We start from the raw sequence: 10,373 nt of genomic DNA on the forward strand, positions 1-10,373 counted from the left end.
GTGGTCGCCATGTTGTTTTTTTGCAACCAGTGCATTTAGAAAATGGATCAGGAGACTATTTGATGTCTAGAGGTGTGAGGCCCAACGATACAATTTTATCCCAATACGTGAGTTATGATACGATATTATTGGGATTTTAAGCATTTTGCGATATGGTGAGTATTGCGATACAATATATTGTGATTTAACTGTTAAGCTGCATTTTGTGTCCACAAAATTAAACTCAATCAAGAATTGTTTTGTCAAATAAGAGAAAGTTCTCAGTCTATTTATCTAACTTCAGTCTTTTTATTTCTCCACAATGAGAGTCAAACCCACAGACTGACCAACAAAGTATTCAGTCAAACTGAACTGAACTGATATCAAACATGTATGGACGACAACAACTGCAGCATTTTATCAAACTTTCCTCAACTTTAGGCTTCATTGCTCTCAATGTTTTTGATTAAAAAAAGCTGAACTTTGCACCTTATTTCAACAAATTCCCATCACGATATCCTGACATACTGGTGCCTATAGATTCCTTAGAACTTCTAGTTTTATATGACACCAGTATCCCCAATATATTCCTAAAGAAAACAGCGAAAATACTGTTGGCCAGCTGGCCATCGGAACACTAAATATCCTTATTCAAAATGAAATGCCGAGTTTCTTTTAGTTCAACCACAACACTGAACAAGACATTTTTAATCAACCAAAATCTTACAATGAAATTTGATCAACTGAAAACACATTTAAGAATGGTGAATATTTGCATGGAGTTCAACTGTGGTGAACTTGGACCGGTAATTTCGTAGCCTCAACCAATAACAAGGACGTGTTTGGTTGACCCCACTTGGACTTCACACCAGCACTCTGATATCTGTGTCACTTCACAGCCCACATCTCACCCTGGCAGCTGATGGGCTCTCACTAGAATTTGTGTCTGGGTGACTGCAGCCTCAAAATTCACTGATGAAAACACACAGAGCAGGACAATATGTATAATATTGTAGGATTTAGGGGCGTCCTGGTGGCTCACCTGGGGTGGACCTGGGTTTGAATCCGGCCCGAGGTCCCTTTACTGTATGTCTTCCCCCTTAATAGATGAAGGATTGACAGAATGGCATTGTGTCCAAAAGCTGTAAAACCTTTCTGGATGCAGTTACTGTGGTGTCACCCACTGGTTTGTGGACTGCTGTTTTAAAGCCTCGAAACTATTAGAAAAATGTTTACTGAGGAAATAAATTCAGTGAGAAGCAAGTTTATTTTCTGATGGACATATTAACAATTACATCGAGAAGTTGACCTGTCTGGCAACAGAAAAGGACTCTGTGGCGCAACGGTAGCGCGTCTGACTCCAGATCAGAAGGTTGCGTGTTCAAATCACGTCAGGGTCAAAGTCTTCTGGTTAAGTAGAAGAAGGATTGATGGAATGGCCAAAAACTGTACATACATTATTACAACATCATGCTGTGACTGCGATGTCACCCACTGGTTGATAGCCATTCTGACTGTCCATGTTGGTTTTTCTCAAATACTTTTGGACATCCCATAATATGGTGTTTTTTTCCCTATTCTTGGACAAACTGTTCTACCACATATACCAACAGAGTATAATAAGACCATTTTAATCATTTTAGGGATTTTAAAATTAAAAAAATCGACATGCTATATTATCAGTTTTTTGTAGGTGGGTCATTTTTGTACATCCCATAATATGGTGTTTTTCTGTCATTTCTGGCATATTATGCTGTAATCTGTATCAACAGAGTATAATTGGTCCATTTTAAATACGACCATTTTTGACAAACATTGAGATGGTACAATGACTTTGATTTCTAATGACCAGACCAGCATTCACCAATTTTGGCAACCTACACTGGCACGGGATTCATTTATAAACAGGAGCCAGGACAGCATAGTGAATGGTGCAGAAACATGTCCAAATATTACCTATGAACTTATAAAGCACGACTCTGGAGGGACTCGAACCCACAACCTTTGAATCACTTCAACTATACAAATCTAGAAGTCCAATGCGCTATCCATTGCGCCACAGAGCCTGTGTTTCTTTGTTTTTTAAGGGGTCAATTTTCGACATCTCATTATATGGTGTCTTTCTGTCATTTCTGGTCAGAAGGTTGTGTGTTCAAATCACGTCAGGGTCAACAGTTTGTTCATGGAAGTTATTTAAAAGAGGATGCTTAATGCCTCCTATTGACTGTATAATAGTCACAGGTACAGTAACTGTGATTTCACCCATTGGTTTGTGAACTGTGGTTTTAAAGCCTTGAGTTTCACATTTTGGTCATTGCCACCTTCATTTTTTGCAACCAGCACATGAAAGAAGAATACAGCCCTGAATAACGCTATGTCTCTGCTAACACTAGTGATTGAAACATTAAACTCATTAGAAAAATGTTTACTGAGGAAATAAATTCAGTAAGAATCAGGTCTATTTTCTGATGGACATATTAACACATTTATAAACAGGAGCCAGGACAGCAAAGTGAATGGTGCAGAAACATGTCCAAATATTACCTATGAACTTATAAAGCACGACTCTGGTGGGACTCGAACCCACAACCTTTGAATCACTTCAACTATAGGAATCTAGAAGTCCAATGCGCTATCCATTGCGCCACAGAGCCTGTGTTTCTTTGTTTTTTTAAGGGGTCATTTTTTGACATCTCATTATATGGTGTCTTTCTGTTATTTCAGGTCAGAAGGTTGTGTGTTCAAATCACGTCAGGGTCAACCGTTTGTTCATGGAAGTCATATAAAACAGGATGCTTAATGCCTCCTATAGGCTGTATAATAGTAACAGATACAGTCACTGTGATTTCACCCATTGGTTTTTTGCAACTAGCCTCTGCTAACGCTAGTGATTGAAACATTAAACTCATTAGAAAAATGTTTACTGAGGAAATAAATTCAGTAAGAAGCAAGTCTATTTTCTGGTGGACATCTAAACAATCACATCGAGAAGTTGACCTGTAGGGTCCCAGATAAGGACTCTGTGGCGCAACGGTAGCGCGTCTCACTCCAGATCAGAAGGTTGCGTGTTCAAATCACGTCAGGGTCAAAGTCTTCCAGTTTAGTAGAAGAAGCATTGACAGAATGGCATTGTATCCAAAAACTGGAAAACATTACTGGATGCAGTAACCATGATGTCACCCACTGGTTTGTGGACTTCTCTTTTCAAGCCTCGAGGTGGCCATTTTGGCTGTGTCCATGTTGGTTTTTCTCAAACATTTTTGGACATCCCATAATATGATGTTTTTTTCCCTATTCTTGGACAAACTGTTCTACCACATATACCAACAGAGTATAATAAGACCATTTTAATCATTTTAGCGATTTTAAAATTTGACCGTTTTTGACAAAAAAATCAACATGTTATATTATTACTTTTTTTTAGGTGGGTCATTTTTGGACATCCCATAATATGGTGTTTTTCTGTCATTTCTGGCATATTATGCTCTAATCTGTATCAACAGCGTATAATTGGTCCATTTTAAATGTGACTATTTTTGTCAAACATCGAGATGCTGGAATGACTTTGATTTCTAATGATCGTACCACGCTTCACCAATTTTTGCAACCTACACTGGCACGGGATTCATTCATAAACAGGAACCAGGACAGCAAAGTGAATGGTGCAGAAACATATTACCAAATATTACCTATGAACTTATAAAGCCTGACTCTGGTGGGACTCGAACCCACAACCTTAGAATCACTTCAACTACACGAATCTAGAAGTCCAATGCGCTATCCATTGCGCTACAGAGCCTGTTTTTCTTTCCTTTTAAGGGGTCATTTTCATGTAAATGAGAGGCCAAACTGCATGGAAATATCGGCATTTTCCCTCCGTGTAAACGGGGCCTAAGAAACACCGTAATGATTTAATGTAGACTTTTCTTCTGCCTTTTTTTAAGAACAAATTAATTTTAATATTGGTGAATAAGTACTAAAGATAACAAAAGTGAAATGTGAGTTCTTCCTTGACCCATGCTCCATCCTTCCACCAAGTTTTATAAAAATCCAGCCCACAGTTTTTCTGTAATCCTGCTGTCAAACAAACCGAGCTGAACACACAACCTCACCGTTTGAGTATTGATACCCAGCCCTACATTCTCATGTCAAAGTGATGATATTGGTTTGGGCTCCTTTACATGAATACAATAATGTTTTCTTGTACTGTAATTATAATGTGCCTGCCCTTTCATTCACTTAAATTGTTTTTAAAACTTGTTACAGTAATGTACAACAGCATTAGTTGTTGTGAGGTGGCAGCAGAGGACAGGTCTTTGACTTACAGGGAGACAAGCAAAGAATTGGAAATGCTAATTTTAGTATTGAGATTCAGACTGCACACACAGTTCTGCTGAACCTGGACATTTACATTGCTAGAAACAGGTACTTACCATATCCATTAGACTTGGATGAGATGTTCATACAGGGACAAAATATATAAGTTTTTTTTTTAAATGTACAGCTTGGAAAAAACTTTTATTTTTACCTGACGAAATGCAAATGTAGAAGTAGACATTTACATTTCTGCAGGATCCTTATGTTTGAATGCAATTTGTCGATTACGCACCTTTGCAGTAAAACCTGTTCAGAAAGCTGGAGTATGATACATACATGCAGATTAAAGGGGTAAATGTATTGCTTTTCGACACATGTTGCAGTGCTGCTCCTGCAGAATAATCGAGGAGACAGCAGAAACAAAAACACCATGATTTATTGATGACGAGTGTTATTGAAAAGCTGCTCCAGCAAACAGACATTTTTGATGTTACTCAGCAAAATGGATTGATGGTGTGTGACTGGGGTGTGTGTATTTATGTGTGCGTACTGTGCCTTTGAGATGTCGGCAAAAAAGCGCTAAATAGGGCAACCCACATGACCCAAAAATACTCACTTCCTCTCTCCAGTTCTGTCTGTTTCCCTTCATCTCTCCCTCCCTGTCTCTCTCTATCTCAAATGGGAACATTGTATGTGGCCTATCTACAGCCCAACAACCTCCTCTGGGCATTATGGCACACAGGCACACACACACACACACACACACACACACACACACACACACACACACACAAACGTCACCCGATGCTCTAGGCATACAGCAGACCGGCAGCAACTTTCAAACTGGTTTAGCGTGGCTTACTACGGCTTAGAAAGGCAGATTGGTTACAGAGAGTGTCCCTGAACCAGAGAGGCACTCATCCAGTCCCCAATATGGTCAACATTTTTATCAACAGCTGATAAGCAGCTATGCAAATGACGTTAAACACACACATGCCACAGCCCCGTCCTTCCCACTAAGGGTTTACACACTCAAGGTTTTAACCCTTAATAGGGCACTCATTGAAATACTTGCAAATTCCAAATTTCAACCCTAGAGAATATTGGAGGATATTACATACTGCCAGAATGTGTAAAAAAACATACGGACATAGTGGAGGGGGGTAATATTTTTGGAAAAAGGGTTACGAGGTTAAAGTGGCAAATCTACGAGAGAAAAAATGTGCAGATTTATGAGATTTAAAGTGAATCTGGGAGAAAAAAACAAACTTTTTTTCCCCACTTTTTTCTCGTAAATCTGCGACTTATTTCGTACACATATTTGCCACTTTAATCTAGTAAATTTGCAAGTTTTTTCTCTAAATATTACCCCCACCCTGGTTTGTATTTTTCTTTCTTTTATTCATACTTAATATGCCGTCATAGTCATAGTTTCCATGTCCCATTGAGCACATCAACTCTTTTTCAGCAAAGGTAAAAACCACCTCGACCAAGTGTAACGTGATATCACTGAAGTTTTTGCAGAGATTTTATTGAATTTTGCACTGTGCATTCAGCATTTTTAAAGCAATCTTTTGTATTTAATGTTTTTTGTGTGATTTTTGTGTTTTTATATGTATTTTTTTGTGTTTTTTACATGTGTTTTTGTACATTTTTTGTGTAATTATGTGTTTTTATGTATGTTTTTTGTAATTTTTTTGTGTGTTTTATGTTTTTTGTGTATGGTTGTTGTATATTTTTGTGTATTTTTTGTGTTCAGAATGTTGATCCAGTAAGTCAAAATGACAAAATAATAATCAGGTGAGTGTTTGTGTTGAAAAAAAAAAAAATACCAGCATGGAATGACAAACATTTTTGAAGTTGTTTATACAGGCAGAATGATAAATAGTCAAAACCCATCAAAATAGCCCCAAACTCCAAAGGGTCAATAAAGTATGTCCTTATAATCTTCACAGACATAGTTTAGACTGGCTTCATGAGAATCACCCCTGCTCTTTCTTTCCTCATGGGGATCCACCAGTGATCGGCCCGTGACCTATTTAGCCTGGCCTCAGTGTGTCCTGGCTGGTTTACAGACGATATCTGCAGCGTTTGTCCCGAGCTGGCTGAGCTGATCATGCTCCAGTCATATTTCTCCACAAAGCCAGATTTGGCTAAAGCTATTAACAGGCTCCCATAAGAAGCTGGGATGCTGTAACCTTTTTTTACCCTACACTCCAAAAACATTACTACTAGGAGTTTTGGGCTGGTGAAGACACAAAACAAACACGTTCACAATGTTAAGGATCCAAAATGAATGGGGGAATGAAGTGATACTGTTTGGTGTTTTCACAGTTAAACCACTAAATAAGCTGATTATATTCTGCATTTTTAGTGTGAGTGTAACTCTAACTGTTTGGCCTTAATCCTCATTTTTGCCAAAAATCGGCTTTTTGGCTTCAGGGCATTAACCATTTGCAGTTGGCATGGTGTTTACTCTAGTTGTAATCTCTATAAACAGATATCTGCAAATTAATGCATAATCTGTAGGCAATGGGACCATAGTTTGGTTTCAGACGCGTTTGTAGTCAGAGTAGTATTGATCCAAAAATAACTTATGGGCTTTAGTTGACCTCAATTGAACATTCCTTGTGCAATATCTGAGCCCATTGGCTATTGTCTGTTGACTATTAGCTGTTTGTTTAGCTAAATTAACTTAGTTTAATGAATTATGAAACAGTCCGGTTGCAGATTGTAGACTCCATTGGAGCATCTAGATTTGCAAATCAGACAAAAAACAATGAACGATAAACACAAGTCTGGCTGCAGCCTTCGTGTCTGAGCATGGAGGCAAACCAGGAAGTGCCTTAAGCTGCATTCTACCGAACATTCCAACAGGGGGCGCTGACAGTGGCTGCAAAAGCATTTTAGTCCATTCATTTCAATACAAAAAGAAAGAAAACTTCTCACTTGATTTATTACCTCAGAATTTTTTAAGGACAACACTATGGTCTCAATCGCTAGTAAAAAATCTTCTTCAAGACAATCTGATGTTAATAGTGTAAATAATGGCCCCATTTAGAAGAAAATAGAAGATAAAGAATCGTATGATTTGGGGCGTGGCTACCTTTGATTGACAGGTCACTAACAAGGCGAGCCATCATCAGGAGAGAAGCAGAACAATGCGTATCCACAGCAACGTGTCAATAAAGTTATATATATATACATATATATATATATATATATATATATATATACATAAAAAAGGGAGTTTACCAGTTTGGTCTCATAACTTTGACCCTTTCACTGTATTTTCACTTCATGACAGTTGTTTTGAACGTTTTGTTCATTAAAAATGTCTTGTTCAGCGTTTGGTTGGACTAACAGACACTCCAAGGAGTCAGTTTTCTATTCCGTTTTCTGAGGTAAGAAACATACATTTTGTTTTTGTTTTTAGCCAAAACTAACATCCCAGTTAATGCTCCAGTTAATGCTAACATGAATTAGCAGCAGCTTCTCTCAGTCAGGTTGAGGTGTAGAGAGGCTGTAGTCAGTGATCAGATCCCTCTCCTCCTCCACAGTCCAAATATGGTCTGCTTCCTGTATCGGAAACAAGATGGTGACGCAAGATGGCGACGAGTGTAACGTTGAACTCGATGCTTCCAACGGGCCACAACTGACAACAAATGAGATAACTGATTGATAAAGGTTGATGAGGCACGGAAATAAATTGTGATATTCCCCTAAACTCCCATATGGAAGTTAACAGCGTGCGAGTCAATCCCCAAATAATTAAAATGAGAACGATGCAGAGCTGCTCAATCACTTTTATGACTGTACTTTGTCAACTTGATTGTATTTTGGTAACCTTTTATTAAAATCACGCACATGGCAGTGTTTCAAGAACTCTTTGCTGTCGTCTATTGTGTTTCAAGATCTTCTTTAACCCTCTGGAGTCTCCAAAAGCGCCAAAGCATGGTTTCTTCATGTTTTTCCAAAAAAGACAAAAAGACACAAAATTACTAAAAAAATACACAAAATGACCAAAAAAGACACAAAAAGACACAAAATAACTAAAAAAGACACAAAATGACCAAAAAAGATAGAAAATTACTAAAAAAAATACACAAAATGACCAAAAAAGGCACGAAATGACCAATAAAAGACACAAAATCGCAAAAAAAGACACAAAATAACAAAAAAATGCACACCAGATACAAAATGACCAAAAAAGACACAAAATGACTAAAAAAGACACAAAATGACCAAATAAAAGATACAGAAAAAAAAAAAATACACAAAATGACTAAAAAAAGACACAAAATGACCAAAAAAATACAGAAAATAACAAAAAAATACACAACAGACACAAAATTAGCAAAAAAGACACAAAAAAGACAGAAGACATGAAAATTATTTTTAAAAAATGGACAAAATAGCTCAAAACTCCATAGAGTTAACACTAGTTGTGGCTATCATAAGGCCAGCAGCCACGACAGGGAGGTCACAACACAAACAATGTAGGAAAACAGTGAGAAAAGACAACACAGGGACACATCAGGAACATTCAGTTGAAAAATATTTTGCACATCAATGTCGATTTTTGTCACTGCAGACTGACCGTCTGTTCCTTCAAAGCATACAGAGGCTTTACTGATGTGGGTTACATCAGCTTTAGGCTAGACAGAATTTCACTTTCGACAGCTCATCAAACTGATTGACAGGCAGCACTGAGACCAGCTGGGCCTCACTGACAAGAGGTGGAAAATAACATTTTTTTAGCCTATAATAAAAGAGTAATATCTCCACTCTGGGCCAATCATGACATAGGTCACTGGTATTTCTAACAATTTCCTTTGGCCATCCAGTGTCAGATTTATAAATGTATGGGGGGTGGACACAATAACATCAACACGTGCACTCGCTTGATATTAATTTCATAGCCCTACAATCAATAATACATTTGTTCAGTTTATTCCAAGGCACTAACCTATTCTAGGAATTCCTATTGCCATTATTCTTTTTTTATTGATTTGTTTAATTGTTTTGTTTATTGAACGTCTTCTCTCAGACTACAAAGGTCCCCTGTGTTCTAAATCAGCACGATTCAGCTACATTTAGACATTTAAATAAAAAAAAAAAACAATATGATTAAGGCATTTATTACTTAAATCCTACTTGAAAACCCTATGCAGTAAGCAAGGGTGTTTATGGGTGATTCCCAAGTTCTGTCTGTGAAGATTATAATGACATACTCTATTAAACTAAATATATTTTACTTTTATATGAATGAACAATATAGCCATAATGAGTCACAATTCATTGTTTTGTGTTAAAATAATATTTTCTATATTTTTGAACATATTTTTGATTCACAAATTCATTACTGTAATGTGTCCAGATAAAAATGTCATGGTTTCCCCACACTTATACACAACAAATATTTAATAAACGTTATAAAAACAAATATACATTTGTTTAAAAATGTATAATTTAACATAATATAATCAAACATAATGGTTTTTAACAATGTATAAAAAACTAAATCTGAATGAAAATTGATGATAAAAAATGGTTAAATGTTACGGTAATGATAGAATTGTTTGCATTAAAATATGTGTATATTTTATTAAATTACATTTTGGTGATACCAGCTACCCTTGAGCATATTTAAGTGCTTGCCAAAGAAAAAAAAAAGAAAAACTTTCTTTATGTTTTTAATATGCTCATTGTTTTTGGGATAAAACAGCAAAAGTTCTGCAGGACTGTGTGGAAAGGTTACACAGCAGCAAATCAGGACTCACTCACTCTCTCTCTCCTTCCTCTATACCTTCAACTGCTTCTCAGTATTTTTGTCACAACATCACACATTTCTTCCTCTTTCCACCCTTTTCTCCTTGGCTTCTTCATCTCTTTTGTCTCAAGCTTCCCTGTCTCTCTTTCTTTCTTTCGCATCGTCTGACCCATATTGATTTCCTCCTCCTCATGTCCTCCTTGCACTTCATTTCTTGCACTTTATTTCTCACGCTGCCCATTCCCTTCCTTCCTCTCTCCTGCTTCCTCTCCTCTCTTTAGATTTTTCCTTCCCACCCCCACCC

The 10,373-nt window shown here is 37.2% G+C and overlaps 5 non-coding genes across 5 annotated transcripts; 2 read left to right on the top strand and 3 right to left on the bottom strand.

The window, feature by feature from the left end:
* Window positions 1-1,307: 1,307 nt before the first annotated feature.
* On the top strand, window positions 1,308-1,379 carry trnaw-cca (transfer RNA tryptophan (anticodon CCA)). Its single transcript has one exon. It is a non-coding gene; the product is annotated as a tRNA-Trp (tRNA).
* Window positions 1,380-1,953: 574 nt separating this feature from the next.
* Window positions 1,954-2,045, bottom strand: trnar-ucu (transfer RNA arginine (anticodon UCU)). The gene is given in 2 exon segments: window positions 1,954-1,989; window positions 2,009-2,045. It is a non-coding gene; the product is annotated as a tRNA-Arg (tRNA).
* A 496-nt stretch (window positions 2,046-2,541) lies between these two features.
* Window positions 2,542-2,633, bottom strand: trnar-ucu (transfer RNA arginine (anticodon UCU)). Its single transcript is given in 2 exon segments — window positions 2,542-2,577; window positions 2,597-2,633. It is a non-coding gene; the product is annotated as a tRNA-Arg (tRNA).
* A 362-nt stretch (window positions 2,634-2,995) lies between these two features.
* On the top strand, window positions 2,996-3,067 carry trnaw-cca (transfer RNA tryptophan (anticodon CCA)). Its single transcript has one exon. It is a non-coding gene; the product is annotated as a tRNA-Trp (tRNA).
* A 619-nt stretch (window positions 3,068-3,686) lies between these two features.
* Window positions 3,687-3,778, bottom strand: trnar-ucu (transfer RNA arginine (anticodon UCU)). Its single transcript is given in 2 exon segments — window positions 3,687-3,722; window positions 3,742-3,778. It is a non-coding gene; the product is annotated as a tRNA-Arg (tRNA).
* Window positions 3,779-10,373: the final 6,595 nt, after the last annotated feature.

The sequence above is a fragment of the Centropristis striata genome, chromosome 12, assembly GCF_030273125.1.
Source record: "Centropristis striata isolate RG_2023a ecotype Rhode Island chromosome 12, C.striata_1.0, whole genome shotgun sequence".
Classification (NCBI taxonomy): Eukaryota; Metazoa; Chordata; class Actinopteri; order Perciformes; family Serranidae; genus Centropristis; species Centropristis striata.